The sequence below is a fragment of the Mauremys reevesii genome, linkage group 5 (genome assembly GCF_016161935.1).
Source record: "Mauremys reevesii isolate NIE-2019 linkage group 5, ASM1616193v1, whole genome shotgun sequence".
Classification (NCBI taxonomy): domain Eukaryota; kingdom Metazoa; phylum Chordata; order Testudines; family Geoemydidae; genus Mauremys; species Mauremys reevesii.
The window spans coordinates 110108193-110130728 of record NC_052627.1 but is presented as its reverse complement, the minus strand read 5'-3'; the positions used below and the strand labels follow the sequence as shown (position 1 = coordinate 110130728).

The 22536-nt window shown below is 45.5% G+C and overlaps 1 protein-coding gene across 1 annotated transcript in view; it reads left to right on the top strand.

Annotated features, from left to right (window-relative positions):
• The window catches only part of C1QTNF7 (C1q and TNF related 7), a 103100-nt gene that overhangs the window by 4254 nt on the left and 76310 nt on the right, over positions 1-22536 (top strand). The gene's annotated exons all lie outside the window — the stretch shown is intronic.

Genomic DNA, 22536 nt, shown 5'->3' with positions numbered 1-22536 from the left:
GACCAAAATTATTTCTAAAAAGTCTATTTTTGTCAGCTTTGGGCACTAATTTAATTGTCTTTCATCTGTAGACATAGTTCTACATATTTAGCTTCAATCTTTCATTCCATCAGCCCAATGCAAAAATTGAGAGGTTTTTTCACATGAAAGATTCCAACATCATTTCATAAATTCACTTAAGCTTTGCTGCTGTGGTTTCCTGAAAAATGTTCTGCAAAAGATTTTGTAAATATTAAATCATTTTGCTTCAGGGTCACACCCTTGCAAAGTTAAGGAAATTCCTAATATTTTCCAGCAAAAAAGTCATTTGATATTAGCTGACATGATAGCCTTTAAAAAAAAAATCAAAGTTACTAACCTACTGTGTGGTCTTGGTATGTGGACAGTGTGCTGTATGCAATCCGGGAAGAGACTGCACATTGTAGAATGAGAATAAGTGTTTGTCAGCTGTTGCACACAAACCTGTTCTGCGTAGGTGAGAGTCTCCAGTTAACATTATTTGGATGTCTATGAAACATCATTTGTCTGCCTGCCAAGTGCACAAAACAAGCTATTAATGGCAGTGTATAAATTCTACAGTCCTCCCACTTGTGGTGATGTGATTGATTCTTTCTTTTCAAGCTGAAATTCTATGAAAATGTGGGTGTGAATTCAGAACAATCAGTAGCCCTCTGAGCTGTGCAAGTTGTGGATATTGACTCTGCAACGGGTTGGGGAAAGAGCAACCTGCTCCACAAGCCACAACCACACTTCTTCTTCAAGACTGCATGGCAGCCAGCATTAGAGTTGCCCAGAGAGAGGGGCTCATGCAAGCGAGGCTCTCCTCCTCCTGTACTACACTACTCCCAACAGCCCTCAGGCCTGAGAATGCCACCTGCCTTGCAGAAAGGGGCTGCCTTTTTAACAGGAGCTCAGTGCAGTTCAGTGGAATGTACCCTTCAGGGCAAGTGGAATTTTAAAGCTCAGTGACTGTCTGTTCAGTTCCTCTGATTCCCTTCATCCCCGCAACCATACCACTGGGGCTGTGCAGCCTGTAGGACTTACTCCAGCCAGTAAATGGCCCCCACCAGGGGTACACAGGGTTTTGAGGCACCTCCCCCACCACCTCACAGACTTTAAGGTCAGAAAGGACCATCATGATCATGTAGTCTGACCTCCTGCATGTTGCAGGCTATAGAACCTTACCCACCTGCTCCTGTAATAGGCCCCAACCTCTAGCTGAGATACTGAAGTCCTCAAACCATGGTTTAAAGACTTCAAGTTATAGAGAATTTACACTAGTTTAAACCATTTATACTAGTTTAAACCTGTCAGTGACCCATGTCCCAGGCTGCATAGGAAGGATAAAAACCAGGGTTTCTGCCAATCTGACCCAGGGGAAAATTCTTTCCCAACCCCAAATATGGTGATCAGTTAGACCCTGAGCATGTGGGCATGTCCCACCAGCCAGACACCTGGGAAAGAATCTCTGTAGTAACTCAGAGCTCTCCACATCTAGTATCCCATCACCTGCCCTTAGCGTGACAAACTCTTGTATGTACCTGCTGTGGATTGGCTCCCTGAAACCACCAGCCTCTGGCAACACATGTACTACCTTCCAGGCCTCTGTGGGCCTCATTCTATCTCTGCAGGTTAGCAATAGGCACACATCAACACTCGGGTCTTCCAAGCATCTCTCTGGAGTACTCAGCCCCTGTTTGACTGAACACTCACAGAACTATTAGATTTGCTACTCCCAGAGGAACAGTACATACCGACTTGTAAAATGTAACTCAGTATCTCCACTTAACACACAGCACATAACTTATTCTTGTTGTCACTATAGGCATATAGCTTATTAACAGAGATTCAAGTAATAGAGTATTGGAAACAAATGTTACACATAAAATAATATCATGCTTTCTGGAGACAAAACTTAACCAACAAGGCATTCATCTATCTCTTAGAAGGTTTTCCTTCCCCAGTGTTTTCAAAAAAGCCTGGCTGAGATCCCTTTGTCATGTAAAATAACAGTGAATTTGTTTCTTCCTTAGTGAAGGATGCTAGGGTGTGTCTCTCCACCAGAATGGACTGACAGACACCCTCCCCCCCACACACACACACTGTTTTTACTTCTTCCTGTTAATTTCCTTCTGAATTTCCACCATCTCTTCATTAGCAATTGTTATAATGCTAATAGACAGAGCGGGCCTTAAGGGTGGGTGGGCTGGGCCACTGCTCAGGGCACTGTGCAGAGCTGTGAGTTTGGTACCTCCCAAGTCCCATGCCCACCTGACCTGCCGAGAGCCAGCTGGACTTAGAGGCAGCCAGGCAGGTGAGCAGCATTCAGACATGTAGTGCTGGAGAGGGTGGATGGACCCAAACTGCAGGGGGCAGCTGGACAAGCCAGGTAACTCCTCCAGAGCAGGGGTGCCCCCATCTGAACAGGAGCAGGAATGGGGGCCAGGTAGGTAGAGAGTAGCATGCTGACTCACTGTACTATGCCCTGTTCCAGGGGGGATGTTCCCAGCACTGTGGCTCTGGAGTTTTAATGGCAGATTAACCATTAAGTAGGTGGTACCTGCCTGCTGTGATCTCCCTTTCTTTCAATCCCCAATTGCCTATCCCCGCCCTCAGACTTTATTTTTTAAACTGTTTGTTTCCACCAGTATACTGAAATTCCTTGGGACAGGGGGGCCTTGTCTGAGCTATTGAACGAAGCATTGTGCACATTTCTATACTGCATCAAGAATAAAGAAACTCTTTTCTTTATTGTCATCGCTGACTTAATCCCATATCCTGCAAGCCTTGCTCATCCTCTGGAAGTCGATGGGGTTCCTGCTGTTACTGTGAGGACAATGCGTGATTGTGACTTAAAGTATCAGGCTCTTAAATTGAGATCTCTCTCTAGTGGGAATAGATTCCGCCCTCCCACACATGCTTCAACCCTGCTGCTCTGGTGGCTTATAAATAGGCTTGGTAGAATTCAACTTTTATTTTTTTATAACTTTGGGTAATATTGATTTTTGTTACACTTTTTTGTATTTTTAATTTTAAATTTTCACAGTTCAAGCTTTAAAGCTGTTAAAACACAAACTGAGGGAGACAAGGTGGGTCAGGTAATATCTTTTTTTGGCCCAACCATAGTTGGTGAAAGACAAGCTTTTGAGTTCCACAAAGCTCACGGGCTCACAGACCCGGAGAAGAGCTCTGTGGCGCTCCAAAGCTTCTCTCTTTCACCAACAGAACTTGGTCCAATAAAAGGTATTACCTCACCCACCTTGTGGCTCTCATATCCTGGTACCAACATGGCTACAACAACACTGCAAAAGCCACGACGTGTCAATATCCTATGTCAAGATTTACAAAATATCCTAAAACCCAGAAATGATTTGTTGATTTAACTATTCATTCACTTGTCACTAACCAGCCTAATTCAGAAGTCTAAATCACTGGATTTTGACTCTAGCAAGTTCTCAAGCAGCATTTTTCTTGCTTTCCCGATCTGTAAATTTCAATTATTATTGATGGAAATACCTTTGTGGGTAAGGTGAAATCAACAGATAACTTAGAAATTATTATCTGCAAAAAAATACCCCAGAGTTTTCAGGTGCCTAAGTAGCCCCTGGAATCACAGTTAAAAATGCGCCCCCCCTCCACATCTGAAATGGTGCCCCCAGTGAGCCAGAAGTGGCTAGAGGGCTGCAAGATGGCCATGGGCTCTGGCAAGATGCAGCCCCCTTGCAACAGTGTGGAGCCTGCCTTAAGCTGCAGGCTGAACGCCAGGCACCATGGGCACTTCTCTGGGGAGGAAGAACCCTGCCACCCGGGGGGCGGGTGAATGATCTGCTGACTTTTCTTACCCACGGAGTTTCATTTCACAATTGATGCCATTCAAAAATAGCAGTCTTCATTCTGTGCATCATGTTGCACTAATGTCTTAGGGTAAAGGCTTAATCTAAAATCATCCATTTCTGCATGTAGTTCTTAAAATGGGGTGCTCTGCCAAGGACTGATGCATAACAGTTCCCTTTGCAAAGAACAGAGACAGTAGCCGGCTCTGCACTCAGGAGAGCATAGGAATGTGCAGTTTCCTTCCTGTGCCCTAGGGATGTGCAGTGTCCCAAAGGGTTTGGGAGATATGGGAGCAGGCTGGACAATCCTTAATGATGTTGAAGAGCTCAAGAAGGGACTGCACTTCTCCTGGGGCACACACCCTATTCAGATAGATGCCTTTCTGGGACAATCTAACCCTTCATTAATGTTTTTTAAAGCATATGGTAGACTCCTGTTGGCTATACGTAGCACCTGTTTGTGAGAGATAAAGCATGTTTTCTTGCTGATTCTGAGACAGACATTGCAGATGTGTAATGCTGTTAAAGCTAGAATGTGTGGGTTTGCACAGGAGAACTTCCCTACAAATTAATTCCTAATAAAGATAATTTCTTCAGCTAAGCACTGGAATCAACTGTTGCAATATTGAGTAGCCTAATCAAATTATTAGTTTAATAGCACACAATGTGTCCAAGTTCAAAATGTATACCCCTTAATGCCATGGTTTTTTCACTTGTTTATATATTTTTATTATTGCTTTTAATGTTTTAGCAAATGAAGAAGTTCTAAATTATACAATTATAACAATAGAGCCCTGGTGATGCAAGTGCTGTGTGTTCTGTATTCTGTTTGACTGGTTATCATGAATGTTTATTAAGCCTTAATGTCCTTGAGACTCCAATTTCACAGCTATGGGCAGTGGAAATTCCTGCAGTAGATGATGCAGTGTCCATTCTATTTTAGTTCAATGTGTGAAAGAGTGCTTCTGTTCTGCTACAGTCCTCTTACTATGCAATTTAATTTGAGCCTCTATTATGGTGTTTTTTTAAAATTTCCATGCAGCTTGCAGGCATTTCACTTCTGGTGAAATAATACATCGAATTTTTGGTGATGTGCACTTGGAGAACAATGCTCCAAAGTAGCAGTTTTGAGTTAGTACCTTTTGTCCTGTGTAGCCATATCAATGGCGAGTGGCCTTTCAGGACAATGAATTCCCTGCTTAACACAATTGCATAACATTCTTCTATGAAAGAATAGTTCTGTTTTCTGGGCGTCAGTTTTTTCTTAAAGCAGCGGGATACTTACTTTCACCTATTTGCAAGAACATCAGTACTGCTCTTAGACCTGTGCCCGATGCACCAGTGCACAGATCAAACATCTTGTCAAAATCTGGACTGAGCAGAATAGACTTTCCTGATGGAATTTTCTTTACCTCATCAAGGTCTTTCTGACAAGCTGCCATCCACACTACTTTATTGGGTTTTGTCTTTTTGCATAAACCTGATAGTAGATAAAATGTTACTGAAACCACTTACAAACTGGCAGAAATAGGTAGCCAAGCCTATAAAAGACTGGACTTGTTCTTTGGTTTGGAGTACAGGCCAGTTAACAGTGGATTCCACCTTTAAGGGGTCTGGGGAAATCCGGCCTCTTCTTACCCAGTGAGCTAGATAAGGGACTCTTATTGCCTGTTTTACACTTGGACACTCTTACTGTGAGCCCTGTATCTTTGAATCTGATCAGCACAATTCCCAAGTGATTTTTGTGGTCTGACTAGGAATTGCTGAAAATTGCAATATAATTAATGTAGGCCAGAGACAAGTCCTGCAATCCAGTTAACACCCGATTAACAAGCCTCTGAAATGTGGCTCCTGCATTAATTAATCCAAAAGGGAACACTTTGAACTCAGAACATCCTGAATCAGTAATGAAGGCAGATTTATTTCTGCTCTTCACAGTCTAAGGAGATCTGCCAATACCCTTTTGTTAGGTCTAGGGTGTTCGGATATCTTGTCCGACCTAGAGTGTCCAACATCATCAATTCTGGGTCTAGGGTATGAATCATGAAATGTGACAGCGTTAAGCTTCTGTAATCAACACCAAAACCTTATGGTCCCATTCTTTTTGGAGCACTATAACTGGAGAAGCCCAGGGCTCTTTAGTCCTTTAATTATCCTCATGTCCAGCACGCTTTTATCTCCTTTCAGATTTGCTCCTGCGTCTTTCCAGTGGTCCGATATGCTCTGCTGGGGGCAGGTTGTGGCCCCACAGTGTTTATCTTGTGGACCATTTTATAGGTCAGACCTGGTCTGTTGGAAAATACTCACCAGGGGGACAGCAACAACCTCTGCCTTTTCAGCGGGATTATGAGTATAACTCTTCATGTACCACAATGCTTTCTAGTGACGTGTCACTGTGGCATTCAGCTGTCCAATCAATGGGCGCTGCAGTCTGCGAATCCTCCTCTGCACAGCATATCATGTTTACGATGGCTTCTCGATTGTGATATGCTTTTAACCTGTTTACATGCACAGTCTGTGTTGCAGCCTTGTTGTTGGGCCTTTGTATATTGTAGATAACATTGTTAACCCTTTCCAGAACCTCAAAAGGCCCCTCCCATGAGGTGTGCATTTTGTCCCTTTTTTTTTTTTACAAACACTGGCACCAAGTCACCCACATCAAATCATTGCTTACAGGTACTGTGGTCATACCATACTTTGAGCAGCGTGGCTTTTTGTGAGGTTTTGCTGAGCCGTTACCATTTTTTAAATCTTCTCTAAACATCTGCATATATTAAGCCACTGGGTCCCCCTCTTTCTCACAGCCATCCTCCCAGGATTCTCTGGTGAGATTTGGGGGCAGATCACAGTTGTTTCACCCCACACATCCTCCATTGCCCACTAAATAGCTGGGATGTGAAATTTGACCAACAAATGTGATTAAAATCTCCTTTTGGAAAACCTACTTGGCTGCATACAGTGAACAGGGCCTTAGCAATTGTTTCAGCCTCTATATTCTTAAGCAGAGCAACTGCCTCCAGATACCTAGTCGTGAAATCCACTGCCACCAATATAATTTTTCCTCTGTGTAGGCTTAGCTAGTGAGCCTATCATGTCCATGGTAGCCCTATAAAACACTTCCTTGATTATTGGCAAGGGAGTCTTGCAGCACCTTACAGCCTTTTTCCACTTCTGACGTAAGTCACAAGTTCTGCAGTAATCCTTTACCTCATTTTGGATATTGGGCCAATAACAATTTTTCTTTAATTTTTCATATGTCTGTGTTCCCAGGTGGCCTGCAAAAGCATAGTCTTGGGCTAGTAACATTAACTGCACAATGTTTTGAGAGATCTGTCAATGGCTTATAGGTTCCCCAGGCTTTTTTTTTTTTTCCCCCCCACTGGGGTCTCCCTATATAGCCTTCCCTTTTTGTAAAGAACTTTCCCCTGGTCTCTTTATATGGGGCATTACTGAGACTGGCTGTCTTTATGCTTTCTAGATCTGTCCTCTGTTCTGCAGCAAACTCCATTTGGCTTCTGCTTGCCTGGAGATCTGGTGCAGGCAGGGGGTAAGAATCCCCCACACTCTTCCCTTGAGACACATTGCCCCTCTCTGCTGACAAGGGTGCAGAGGTTTCTCCTCCATTCCTCAGCTGCTTTTCCCACCTTGGAGGTTGCCTCTGAATGAGGGATATATTTCACTTTACTAAAGGTCACCATATTAACAACCTTGGGCAGTGGTATTGTCATTCCCAACCAGAACATCAGCTGGTAAATTCTTAAGAACTCCTACTTTCAAAGTACCCCTTAAACCTTCCCATTCCAATTGATGCAGGCCAAAGGCACCATGGTTTTAAACTGTCTTAAAGTTAGTAGTTTCAACTCCTCCCCAAGGAGGGTAGAGCTCTCCTGAATCCTATCCCACTGGACAAGGGAAATCTGAGCGCCAGTTTCTCATCACAGCTGCTACACACTACCATTTATTTTGGTCATTTTTTGTAAACTTTGTCTATTTCCAGAAGGTCAGACCTGACAAAGTTAACTAGGGCTCCCTCTACCACCACTGAAGTCTGGCTCCAGTGTAGCTGCATTAACCTGATCAGACTGGGGAGTGAATGTGGATCCCCCACACTTGGGGCATTGCCTTTCATGTGATCAAGAGACCCACATGAGTAACCCTTTTGGGGGCCTCTTTTTGGGCTGTGGCCCAATAGTTAGGGGCGGGCTATGAGGAGGAGACCATTACTGGGGTGGTGTGGACTTCGCTCCCTTATTCCCAGGGACAAACTGGGAACCCACTTTTATCCCAGGTTTTTGCCTTTTCCTTTAGAGTTGCAGACCCTGAATAGTCTTACCTGTATGTACGAGTCACCCACTTCAGCAACTGCTTCCACGGATGTTGGAGTTTTCTCCCATACAGTGGCTCGCACTTCCTCAGCGCAGACCTCAAAGAACTGCTCCTGAGCAATCAGGTCTCCCAACTTGTTATGGGCTTCTGCCCCTCTACTCTTTATCCATTTTCTCTAATAATCCACCATCTTAGGCACATATTTGCTGTGACTTAACTTTTTTGAGGTTTCTGAATTTGAGGCAATATGATTCTGGAGTAATCTGAAACCTTTTTAACACAGACTCTTTGAACTGAACATATGTCATAGCCTCACCAGCATCCATATTAAATACTTGTAAAGATTTACTAGTCAATTTAGGAAGTAGGAAAGTCATTCTCTGTTCATCAGGGATTTTATGTATAGTGCATATGTAACCCACACGCCTTCTGGGTGTGGTGGTGTGTCCCATCTAGTGGCACTGAGACCACTTAGAGAGAGAAAATGAGTCTGCTCTACAGCCTTAGCTAACAGCCAGTTGGCTTTTAGCTCATGCTGTGGAGACTCGTACACTAAGCTCCAGAGACCCCAGTTTCAATCCCACCCGATGACAACCGAGGTCTGTCGGTGTTGCACTATATTTTCAAAGTTGGTTAGATATTCTTCAATGCAGTTGGTCCCTCTGTAACCTGGGCACCAGCTTGCGCCAGTGAGTGTTACGTGTGTGCTAAAGAATCAGTTTTTGTAGGTCTGATATGTTCAGGGTGGGCTGCCTCTTTCCTTTCCTAGGGCTTTTACTTCTCAGGCTTCGCCCTTTTTGTCTTCTAGCACCAGTGCTCTCTGGTGGGTTGCTTCTAGGGCAGCTCTCTCTACTTCTTGCTCTTTGTCTCTCTCTGCAGCTCCCCAACTCTGGTGCTCTCATTCCTTTCCCACTTGTCCATCTCCAGTCCGGCCAGCTCTTTCTGCAGGGCAGTTTTCCTGTTGGCTGTGCCTTGCTGATTTTCTGAGGCCTTGTCTACACTGCCACTTTACAGCACTGAAACTTTCTCTCAAAAAACCACACCCCTGAGCAATGCCACTTTCACCGCTGTAAAGTGGCAGTGTAGACAGTGCACGAGCGCTAGGAGCTACTCCCCTCGTGTGGGTGTGTTTTTTACAGCATGGGGAGAGCTCTCCCCACGCTGGTGCCACAACTACACAGCCATGTTAAAGTGCTGCTGCAACAGCACTTTAATGTTGGTAGTGAAGACATGCCTTAAATTTTTAGGCATTTTCGGGGAATCCAGTTGTCCTTTTTGTCACTTGTCATAATCCACTAGTAGGGCTTTAAGTCTTCCACTTTTTTTCTTCTGCTAGTAGGTAAGCAGCACTCTGTACACAACTCTTCCAGCTGCTTTTTGGCATACTTGACAGATGCTTCTTTGCTCATCCTGCCTTTTCTGCTGCTCAATTCCCCATTAGAAATAAACACAAGACAATAGACTGTAACCTTTCCTTTACCTGTTCCCAAACTTCTCACTTGTGAATTGCTGAGTAACTATATTATCTGGTATTTCAGTGCATGGAGCATGATCCTAACCAGAAAACTGGGTGTAAATCCTGCTGACTATTCCACTGTGACAATTCCCAGGGCACCTCACCACCACCTGCCGGTACTCAGGGCCGGCTCCAGACCCCAGCACGCCAAGCGCGTGCTTGGGGCGGCGTCCCGTGGGAGGGCAGCAGGCGGGCCCGGCGGACCTCCCGCAGGGACTGCGGCTCCGGTAGACCTCCCGCAGACGTGCCTGCGGAGGGGCCGCTGGTCCCGCGGCTCCGGTGGAGCATCCGCAGGCGTGTCTGCGGGAGGTCCACTGGAGCCGCGGGGCCAGCGGACCCTCCACAGGCACGTCTGCAGGAGGTCTACCAGAGCCGCGGGGCCAGCGACCGCTAGAGCGCCCCCCGCGGCGTGCCGCCCTGCTTGGGGCGGTGGAAATCCTAGAGCCGCCCCTGCCAGTACTGTGAGAAAGTCTTGTCTGTACCTGCTGTGGATCAATACCCTGAAACCATCAGCCTCTGGCAACACAAGCACTGCCTTCCAGGCATCTGCAGGCCTCGCTGTCTCTGTACAGGTTAGCAATAGGCACACACCAACTCCTGCTCCTCTTGAGTGCTCAGCCCCTGTTTCACTGAACACTTCTAGATCCACTATTCACAAAAGAATAGCACATGATACTGGGTGGTAGTACTGGTGAATAGAGTAGAGAGATGGACTGGAGTCTGTGTTGTATTGGTTTAAATATATTGAATGTGCCTTTAGTCCAGCCACTAAGTTAGGTCTTCCTCATCTGTAAGTACTATGCTTCTCGAACTTTAAAGCTGGGCTATATAATAAAACTGATTGAACTCAAGCAAATATCTTTACTAAATCTTGTTAGAGGGTTGAAAACTCCATCAAGACCACAATGCTATTTTCATCTCATGCCCCCATTTAGAAAGACCCCAAACTCAAAATCAGACCGTTCCATAAACTAAAACATCTGTTGAGAGTCTGGAATTAAAGCCAGAGACTATTGTTCTGTATTGGGACACTTAACAAACCTTGCCTCTCTGCAGGAAACATTCCCTCTGCTAGACTAGACTGTAATTTATGTATTCTGTTTTCTTTCTCACCTTCTTCATGCCATTCCTTCACTAAACATACTTTCTAGTGACCGGCGGACCTCCTGCAGAAATGCTGCCGAAGGCTCCCTGACTGCCGTGTTTGGGGTAGCAAAAAACATAGAGCCGCCCCTGGGGGTGGGACAGGTAAGCATCACCAGAAACAGATAGGTTGTAGTGACTATAGGAATCCAACTCCTGGAATTGTGGGGACAGAGTGGTGCACCCCTATAAGCAGCAGTTAAAATAAGGGGCAGTGTTGGGAGCAGAGCTCCCATTCCTCTGCTAACAGCTGGGGGAGGAGGTTCCCCTCCTCTCCCTGGCTTGGGTAAGCAGCACTTTCCTACTGTTTCCCCATTACTTAAGAGAACCCTAGAGGCCCTGATTGGAAACACAAGGAGTGAGTTCCCTTGCAGTGGCTGTTGCAGTCACAGGGATGTCGAGTACACTCAGAGGGGGCTGACCATTTTAAGCAGCAGAGTTACAAAAATAATTTTTGCCACCTACACCCTACCTTCCCACCCCACATACAATACAACAGCAGATAGCTCATTTCTGTCCTGGATAATCACAGTGCTATGCCCAGGATGGCCTAAGGACATGGGGGGAGTGTTGAGGAGATGATTCTTGGAGATATACCCCAAACTTAACTGATTTATTCTACACTCTTCTGTGTGTATGTGGGAGGGAGGTGGTTTTCTTTATATCCCCCCCATCCTCGTGCTGCAGGAATGGAGCCCAGTTGTATATTCCTTTTAACCTTCACAATGGGTTGACATTAGTGTATGGTTTTCAAGGCTACATTCTCAAGGAGAAGGGCTAGAGACTGACTTTGATCTTTAAATGAAAACAGATTCTCCTTTACAAAGGAGCTCAAAAGCTGAAGCAAGGGATACATTTAGATCACCATGTCTATTAACAGGAGGCAGGGGATATGATAGAGATCTATAAAATCATGACAGGTGTGGAGAAAGTTAATAAAGAAGTGTTAGTTTCTCCTCATAACACAAGGAGTAGGGATCACCAAATGAAATTAATGGGCAGCAGATTTAAAACAAACAAAAGGAAGCATTTCTTCACACAACGCACAATCAACCTGTGGAACTCCTTGCCCAAGGATGTTGTGAAGGCCAAGACAGTAACATGGTTAAAAAAGAACTAGATAAATTCATGGAGGATAGGTCCACCAATGATTATTAGCCAGGATGGGCAGGGATGGTGGCCCTAGCCTCTGTTTGCCAGAAGCTGGGAAGAGGCAACAGGGGATGGAGCACCTGATGATTACCTGTTCTGTTCATTCCCTCTGAAGCACCTGATATTGGCTACTGTCGGAAGACAGGATACTGGGCTAGATGGACCATTGCATGGCTGTTATGTTCTAATCCCCATGCAACTCACCAGTGATTGTGCAGCCCAATCCTCACCTTCTCCAAACATGTTCTCTCCTTGTGGTCTGTGGGCCACATTTAAGAACCACTGGTAATATAAACCAAGGGCTTATCTACACAAGGAAAGAAGCCTGCAGTAGCTGGCACACACTATCTAGTGTGCACTAGTTGCTCTGCACTAACTCCCAACATGGACAGTCTTACTGTGCAGTAAGAGTGTCTTCGTGTGCACTATCTTAACATACTTTGGAAATATTTTAACCTAACTGCCAGAGGGTACTGTTGGGCTATGTCTACATGGCCCTATAGTTTGGACTATGGGTGTGGGAACTGCAGCATGCACTAGCACGAGGAGTTAGTGCAGAGTGGCAAGTGCACACCAACTACTGTGGGCTGCTTCCCACAGTATATCCCAATACACTGCAGCAAAACACATTAAAGCACTAGTGATGAAACCCAGGCCCCGGTGAAGTCCATAGGAGTTTTGCCATTGATGTCAGTGGGGTCTGGATTTCACCCAAGGTGAAAGTAATGGGCCAATTTCATCTTTGGTGTAACTCCATTGAAGTCAGGGATCCATTTAGATCGCTATGTCTGGCAGGGTTCAGTCTGTGTGTTCTGCTTTTGGAAATATTGCCTTGAAGCACAGAGGGTTGTTTTCATACCTCCTGCATGAGGTGATGGTGAATGTGACAATGAACGTTGAACGTGAAGTGAATTTGACACATAGCATCTCTGGGACACATTCACTCTGTCTCAGCATCCAGGAACTTCCAGTAGAGCTGCCCAAAGTTGTATGGCATGTTACATTAATTTCCCAAGATTAGCAGTGTTTTCTTCACTGAAAGAATTAGCTGGACTGATCTTTTTGCACACAAGAATAAATGCCATTGTTTCTCATGTTGAACTGACCTCTGTGGTTACTCTGGAACAAGCTTTGGATTCTTTGAAATTAAGGCTAGAGGATCCCATAACTGAAACAGTTTTGTTTAGACAGAAAAACTGCCAAGATGCCCTTAAAAGGAAGGATCTGCCTAGCGCATGCTATTCAAAACATTCATTGCTATTCTGACCTTCAAAAATCAATCTAACGACAGCTTAAATGAAGCCATGCAGTTCCTCCACTGATTGTTACACACACAAGAGTGGGCCCAGTCCCCTCAATCATAACATTCAGAATTTAGCAAGACTGTGTAATGACTGCAGTACCAGACCCATTATGAACAACTGAGAAACTCAGCCGGGGGTTTGTACTCTATCCTTTTTCCATTGAGTCAGCAGACACATATGTTCCCAATTTATCATTAAAAACAAACAACTTAATCCCTCAAATATGCAGTGTTCGGGGGTCTCCTCTTAAAACTGAATTACAAATTGAGTAACTAATGTAAATTTGTCAATGAAGGAAATAAAGGTGTGTTAGTTACTGTCACCAGCTGCTTCCTTCCATTTCTGTAAATCCTTTGGAATAGCTCAAAGTCTAGATATTTGTAAATCGGAGGTTGTTACATTTTCCTGTTCTGGTGGTCATACGTGGCTGACAATGCTTTCTTTAAATTAGAGCCATGGGCAGGGTGTGAGGGAGGAGCAAGTTCTGTCCTCATGTACAGCCATCATGCCCCACTGAAGTCTTGGACAGAATTTGGCCTAAAAAGTGAATAGCTATTTTAAAATATTTATTCATTTACCATTGTCACACCCAAGGGCCAGCCTGAGGACTTGGGGAGGGGAGGGGCGCTAGGAAAATGAGCCTTTGGGACAAACCCCTCAAAAGTATTTGACTCCTTTACATGAAACTCGGGGCAGGAAGGGAGGAGTCATCTTAGGTCATCTATCTGGCTGCAGAAGTGAAGTCTGCTTGTTCCTTTTAACCCTGTTGCCCTGTGTACAGGATTTCAAAGCTATCGGCACAAAAGGAGAGGAAACTTCCTTTTTTTAAAGGAAAGTTGAAAGTCTCTTTTACATTTCTACTTCCCGTGGCTCTGTCTCCTGTGTCTCTGAGACTTTCCCTCTTTCAGGGGCATATTTATAGACAGGCTCCCTAAATTTCATGCAAAAATCACATTTGTAAGTCAAAAATGGGTACTGGCACATGGAAACAGGCACTCTCATTCATGTAATTACCCATTCTGCGTGTACAGTGGGTGCGTGAACAAATATTACAGCTACAGTTTAGGTGGCCTGATTTGAAAGTTTGGCCCTTTAGGCCTTTGAAGTATGTGTTAGTTATAAGTTGTAGTAAAATACTTGGAATTCAGCTGGTTATTGAGGGCATGGAGAATCAAGCCCCACAATGGAGTAGGAGCAAGGCTGTGAGACACTGTACTGATAAAACAGCACTTCTCTCTTAAAAACTGTTTTTCTTTTGAAAAAACGCAGCTGCTCAGGGCAGCATACCCAGGGCTTTGGAACAGTGGGAGGCCTGAGTCTCCTCTGCTTTTCCACTAAACAGAGGAATCTGATTTAAACTTTTTTCTATTCTATTAAAAGCCAAAGAGCCTCCCATAAAAAACAAGTATACAAGTGGAATAAAAGTAGGAGAGCAAGAAAGGCAAAAAGGAAGCAGAAGGGGGTAAGAGAAGAGAAAGGAGATCTGAGTAAACTGCAGAGCTGAGAGAAGAATCCGGGAGTCCTGACCCTCAGCGCTGTGCTGTAGCCACTAGACATACACCCCTTCCCAAAAACAACATGCATGGCCATTCTCCCTATTTAGAAGGATCGGTTATATGCTTCATAGAAATGGTATCATTTTCTCATTCTGTACTTTCAAAACAGTTAATCAAAACCCACATATTTCAAAAGGAGCTAAAGCTTTGTTCCCTGAATCCCCTCTCTTCGGAAGCAGTTAAACAGATACTCTTGAATAGCAGACGCGACACAACTAGACGCGCTGACCTCTGCAACTGGACTAGATTCCAGTGCTGGTGCGCCTCCCATCAGGTCAACACAATGAGCGCTCCACTGCCACTTATCCTGGACTATATTTTACACCTTAAACAATTGGGATTAACCACCAGTTCCATCTGGGTGCATTTGGCAGCCATCATGACCTTCCACTGCCACATAGACAGCCACTCCGTCCTCACACACCCACTCATGAAACAGTTCCTGAAGGGCCTCCAAAATCTTTACCCTCACATACAGGACCCAACTCTGGCCTGGGACCATGGCCTCATCCTATACTCCCTTACTAGACTAGAATCTATGGCAACATGAATCTCTGTTCACTTATAACCTCTGCCCAATGGGTTGACGAAACTGGGGCCTTTATGGCCTCTCCCCCGTATACACACTTTCATAAAGACAAAGTTACGCTACATCCACATCCTAAATTTTTACCCAAGAAACCATCCCCTTTCCATCTCAATCAACCTATCCACCTTTCTTGCTTCTTTCTGAAGCCTCATGGCAGTCAACAGGAGACAGTTCTGCACACCCTGGACATCAGCCAACAATTAGCTTTCTACCTGGGCAGAATTAAACCTTTCAGAAAATTGCCACGATTATTCCTTTCAGTGGCTGAAAGATCCAAGGGCACAGCCATCTCTAAGCAATGCCTTTCCAAGTATTTTAATTTAATTTTAATTTTAGATCTTGCAGTGTATACATTTGTCCTACCAATTACACAATTGACAACCTCCCATTGGAATTAGAGCACATTCCACCCGCTCTCTCTCCACCTCCATTGCTTTTCTTAATCATGTCCCCATTGCTGACATTTGCAAAGCAGCCACATGGGCATCAGTGGACACTTTCCCCCATCACTCCTGATGCTGCAGCTGATACTCTCCTAGGACACTTTGTCCTATCATCTGCAGTAAATGCTGCTTCAAAGCCCCAGGCTTCCAATTAGGGGCACTTCTTTCTAGTCACTTGTAATGGAGCACCCATGAGGACATCACTCGAAAAAGAAGAGAAAGTTACTCACCCTGTGCAGTAACTGAGATTCTTCAAGATGTGTGTCCCTATGTGTGCACCATTACCTGCCCTCTTCCCCTGGGCTTCGGAGCTGAAAGATAAGCTCTGCGGCAGAGAAGGAAACAGGGGCCAGTCGGACCGCACAGTGCTATATATACGTCTTGCGAGAGCGGGGAGGTGCACGTGTGTGGTCCTACAGACACTGCTGGTGAAGATCTCCGATCCCTTGCACAGAGGGCACTGCTGCACCTACAATGGATCACCCATAGGGACACACATCTCAAAAAACCTCAGTTACTGCACAGAGTGAGTAACCTTCTCTTATTGTGTTATGTGAAGGGGTAAATAACATTTCCCTACTCATTTTCTCCACACCATTCATGATTTTATAGCTCTCTATTATATCCCCCCTTACTTGTCTCTTGTCTGAGCTGAGCAGTCCCAGTCTTTCTAACCCTTCTCAGATGGAAGCTGTTCCATGCCCCTAATGATCTTTGTTGTCCTTTTCTGTACCATTCCATTTCTAAAATATCTTTTTTGAGATGGGGTGACCAAAACTGCATGGATAGATTTATATATAATGGGTCATTAAGGAACTGGCTGGAACCTGCTGAAAGTGATCCATATCAGTGCAGTATCCCACAGAGACCAGGGAAACCCCAATGATCAGATAATTGACACATAACAATCAATGACTAAGAGGAAGGAGGTTTCCCCCCATTTCTCAGCTGAGAAGCTGAGCAGAGGCCAGCTCAAGGCCAAAGGACAGAGAGATGACAAGCAGGGGATGAAGAGGCTGGCTTCTCTCACATGGCACTGACAAAGGATCAGAGAAAGATAGAGCCTGAAATGAAGTTCACAGCAGCTTGGCTGGTGGATTGCTGTGGCTTAGCCAGATGGTCTGTGTCTTAATCTTTCTCTGTGCAAACTTAAGGACTTCCAATGCTGTGTTCCGGTTGACTAATAAACCCTGTTGTTTTGATGCTGCTGCCTGGTGTCACTGCAAATCCTCACTGAGGTGCATTAGTCCCTGAAGAATGTAAAAGTCTCTGACTAGGAGTCTATCTTAGTTGGACTTGGTGGGCAGAGCTCACAGTGTGAAGCAGGAGACCTGAAGCCATAGGCACTCTCTCAGAGGCGGTGTGGCTGGATGGCCTATCCTGAAGGAAGATTGAGATCCTTTGTGATCCTGGCACAGTGAAAAAGCTTCCTTGAAAAGAGTGTTTTAAAGCTGGGGCATAGCACTGATCCTGTGGAACTGTGACACTGGTATTTGTGGGTGAGCTGGGTATTGTTTGGATTGATATTTTTATTTCTGTCTGGTTAGCTTTTAGTGTTGCTGATTTTATCTTCTCTGTGGTTGTATTTGTAATCTTTGCAAAAGTTGCCTAGAACCTGTGTAACCCACACACCTCCCGAGTGTGGTGCTTTGTCCCATGTAGTGGCACCATGACCACATAGAGATTAATGAGTCTGCTACAGCCTTAGCTAACAGCCATATGGTTTTTAGCTCATGCAGTAGAGGCTCATGCATTTAGCTCCAGAGGTCCCAGGTTCAATCCCACCTGCTGACAACTGGGGTCTGTTGGTGTTATACCTGGAATAGGTGCTTATCTATCTATCGAGAGATAAAATGAAGATGCCGTGTTTTGAGGTAGACTCTTCAGTTGCATTAGTTATTCAATGGAAAGCAGATTACCAAGGTAAAACATGCTCATTCTCCAATTCCCAAGGAGCCTGCTCAGCTTTGCTCAGTAGTAACTGAAATCTGCGTCTGTTGACTGGGAGAAGAAAAAACCCTTAGTGGGGGGATGAGCAGCAGTAGTATAAGGGCCCTACCATCAATCAAACCCTAACCCCGCCCCTAACCCCGCCCCTTGACCCCTGTAGCCCCTCCCACCTGTCACCGGAAGTCCCACCCTCTGGGGGTATTACTTCCGGGGTCAAGATGGCCACATGACCGGAAGTGAGGTGGGTCATGTGACCCCTCTAAGAACTCCTCCCACCCCCCTCTACCAATCAGGAGGGGTTTCGTCCCGGAAGGACCACCCCCAAGAAGAGATTTGCCCAATCAGGGTGACTTCCGGGGCGGGTGACCGGAAGCGAAGTGGGTCATGTGACCCCTCTAAGAACTCCTCCCACCCCCCTCTACCAATCAGGAGGGGTTTTGTCCCGGAAGGACCACCCCGAGAAGAGATTTGCCCAATCAGGGTGACTTCCGGGGGTGGCCACATGACCGAAAGCGAGGTGTGTCATGTGACCCTCTAAGAACTCCTCCCACCCCCTCTACCAATCAGGAGGTTTCGTCCCGGAAGGACCACCCCGAGAGGAAATTTTGCCCACTGAGGGTGACGTCTGGGTTGGGGTGAGCGGGCCGGAAGTGGGTCGTGTGACCCCTCTAAAAACTCCTCCCACCACCCTCTACCAATCAGGAGGCGTTTTGTCCCGACAGGACCACCCCGAGAGGAGATTTTGACCAATCGGGGTGACCCCTCTAAGAGCTCCTCCCAAGGCCCTCCGCCAATCCGAGTGCAGCACCATTACCCCATAAGTCCCAGCGCCGGACAGAGGAGGCCATTTCTTACCAAGCACACGTGTTTTAGAAAAGCGTGGAAAGGCTGCCGAGAGGAAACATGGACTCCTTCACCACCCCCGTCAGAACTTGGACTTTGTTTTAGACCCAAGCACCATACTTATGTGGCGCAGGCGCTACTTCAGCGACAGTTCTGAGGAGGAGGGAGCCGTCAAGGGGAGCCCTTTGGCCCAGCCGTTTATGGATACACCGGAACCCAAACCCGACACCCTCGTGAGGCACCCCGAGGAGCCTGATGGCCTCTCTTTGTCCACCCCCTCAGAGCCTGATCGCCGCTCGGAGGAGTCACCGGTGGACAAGGCAAACGGAAAAGACAGCGCTCAGGTAAATGAATGATTAAGAAACGACAGTAGAAGAGGAGGTAATGAGGCTAGGAATGGGGTTTGTGTAAAAAATTAAAGAAAACCAACCAAGCAGTTGGTGTACTTATACTGTTTCTTTTTCTGAAAATCTCTCAACAGCTCGACGATGCCTTTCTAGACGCCTTAAAGAACCTGCGTATCAGTAACCCGGTGGGAGTAAATAGATCGAACATCAGCTGTTTTTGCTCATGTCCTTTTCACAGATTTTAAGCCAAAAAAAAAGGACAAAATGGAAGAATGAACCAGCTCAGACTTACCAGGGGGTGATGGCGTCCATTTTACAGCCGTCTGTAAAAACAAAACAAAACAAAAAGATTATGTTAAACCAGTCAATTAATAAAATTTTTATTTAAATGTGTCAATATGAGCATGCATGTCCATTTTTCATACTTGTGGTAGTAAAAGAATGAACCAGCTCAGACTTACCAGGGGGGTGATGGTGGCCATTTTACAGGCGTCTGTAAAAACAAAATGGAAGAATCAATCAGCTCAGACTTACCAGGGGTGATGGCGTCCATTTTACAGGCGTCTGTAAAAACAAAATGGAAGAATCAATCAGCTCAGACTTACCAGGGGTGATGGCGTCCATTTTACAGCCGTCTGTAAAAAACAAAATGGAAGAATGAACCAGCTCAGACTTACCAGGGGTGATGGTGTCCATTTTACAGCCGTCTGTAAAAACAAAATGGAAGAATCAACTAGCTCAGACTTACCAGGGGGTGATGGCGTCCATGTTACAGCCGTCTGTAAAAACAAAATGGAAGAATGAACCAGCTCAGACTTACCGTGGGGGTTATGGCGTCCATTTTACAGCTGTCTGTAAAAACAAAACAAACAAACAAAAAAAAGATTATGTTAAACCAAGCAATTAATAAAATTTATTTAAATGTGTCAATATGAGCGTGTCCATTTCCATACTTGTGGTAGTAAAAGACGGTACCAGTAGCAGTCATGTCTACGCTGACGGCTCTTTTAAAGAAAATATATTACAATCCCAGGGAAGTTGGGAGCTTTGGCGGAGTGAACCCTCTTTTTCGAGAGGCTAGAAAGCATAGTAAAACTTTAAATAGAAGACAAGTAACAGCTTGGCTTTCAGACCAGGATGCTTACACTTTACACAAACCGCTCGAATACATTTTAAAAGAAACAAGACCATTGTTTCAGATGTGGATGCAGTGGCAGGCAGATTTGGTGGATATGCACCGGTTCTCCAAACACAACGGCGGTTTTAAGTACATCTTAACAGTGATAGACATTCTATCCAAATATGCCTGGGCCTTAGGCCTAAAAGACAAGACTGGTGGTGAAGTATCCAAGGCCTTTAAAGCTATTTTCAGCGAAGGTCGCGTGCCTCAAAAATTACAAACCGATCGGGGGAAAGAATTTTTAAACAAACCTTTAAGTGGATTGTTAAAGCGGCATGGGGTTCACCATTTTGTTACTAATAATGAAGTCAAAGCAGGGGTTGTGGAGCGATTTAACAGAACTTTAAAAACTAGGATGTGGAGATATTTTACAGCCCATAACACCTTTCGCTACATTGATGTCTTACCTGACTTTATAAAGAGTTACAACCAGAGCTTTCACAGAACTATACGCACCAGACCCCTTGATGTTAACCCTTCAAATTCTCTGAAGGTATGGAAAACGGTTTACGGAGATGGTTTTAAAATAAAACGGGTTGTTGCCCCTTTTAGAAAAGGTGACCACGTGAGACTATCTAAAACCAAAGGCGCTTTTGAAAAAGGTTATGAACAGATGTTTACCGATGAGATATTCATAGTGGATGAAGCCTTAACCAGGAGCCAAAGACCTGTCTACCGATTAAAAGATTATGAGGGTGAGGTAGTGACTGGATCTTTTTACCCTGAAGAATTACAAAAAGTAAACCCCAAACGAGACAGGATTTACAGGATTGAAAAAATTCTAGCGGAGAAAGGAAAAGGGAGAAAAAAACAGCTACTGGTGAAATGGTTGGGTTGGCCTGATAAGTTTAACAGCTGGGTGGAAGCTTCTCAGCTCTGTGACATTTAGACACGAAACAGAAAAAAAATCCTCCTGCAAAAGACAGAGAAGAAAAAAATTAATAATGAGCGATGGCGGGTTTTACATCACTTTGCCCAGCAATGCCAGCTCTGCAGTTTTTCCCCAAAACACCATCTCGAACTTTACAATACGGCTAATTAAGCCCTTGGATCTCCCTGGTGCCTGGGAGGTGGGGTTAGTGGAAATACAATACCCGCACAGCTGGAATACTATCAATGAAGACACCCCTTTTGAAATCACCTTTGGAGATACGACGTGGAATTTTATCCTACGACGAGGTTATTACTCGACCATACCTGAATTACTGGAGCATATGAACAGCGCCGTGGCTCGTCACCCCGGACCACCTGAGGTGGTCATGAACTACGACCCTGTGGGCAGAAAAGTGAGACTTAAATCTACCAATGTTATGTACGGGTTTTCTACTGGCGGGGAGCTAGCTAACATTCTGGGTTTGGGCCCCAAACGCAACGTCCAAAAATTTTCCTTCTCGGCAGACATCACAGGGGGTTTTAACTCCTTGTATCTGTACACGTGTAACCCTTCTGCCCCTCTGAGTTGGCAGCAACAAGGGCCGGGTTCAGTATCCAGGGGTTCTGTTTCAATAACACAATGCAAAACCGGCTCGAGCCCCCACCCAGTGACCTGGGACAATTACCTACCACCCCCCCGGGCGCCTCTAGGAGGCAATACTTCCCCACTCGCAAGCACGAAGTCTGAGTGTAGCAAAATCCTTTTAATAAAGGAGGGAAACAATGTGGCATCACGTTGGAGAGACACCACAAACAGGACTATACACAAACCATAAGCAAAAAACCCCCTCCAAGTACATTTGGCACTGTCCTTAGGGTCTTAAGTCCAATCACCCCAAAGTCCAACAACCCAAAAGTCTCAGTCTCCGGTCAGTGCCACCCCAGAGTTCAAAAGTTTATCTGCAGAGTTTTACCCCCCCCCCAGCCTGGGTGGAAATGGGGGGGGGGCACACACAGGGTGCTAGGGACACCTTACGTGGGCCAGGGCCGACTGCCCCGCTTCTCCGTGGAGTTCTGCTGCAGCCTTCACCACGACTGGCTCCACTCCACCAGCTGTGCCGCTCCTCCAGCAGACCCGTGAACCACGTCAGCCGTCCCCCACAAACCGCTCCACACTGCTCACTGTTCCATGGGCTGCTCCAACGTGCTGCAGACTGCTCCGCTCTGCCAGCTGCTTGGTGATAGATCTTCAGGCTCTCCCACCACTTAACACAGCACTCAGTGATCTTAGCTTAGTAAGCTTAGCTCTTTTAGTGATTTCAACTGGTAGTAGGAGAGCCCCACTGCCACATGGCCCAACGTGAATTCAGGTCAGCAGCCTCTAGATGGACTCCTAAAGGATTCAAAATTAGCTCTGCTCTTTAACAGTGGAGAGAGGAGGAAGTGCAATTGGTGTTCCAGGCCCTCAAAAGGGCCCATAC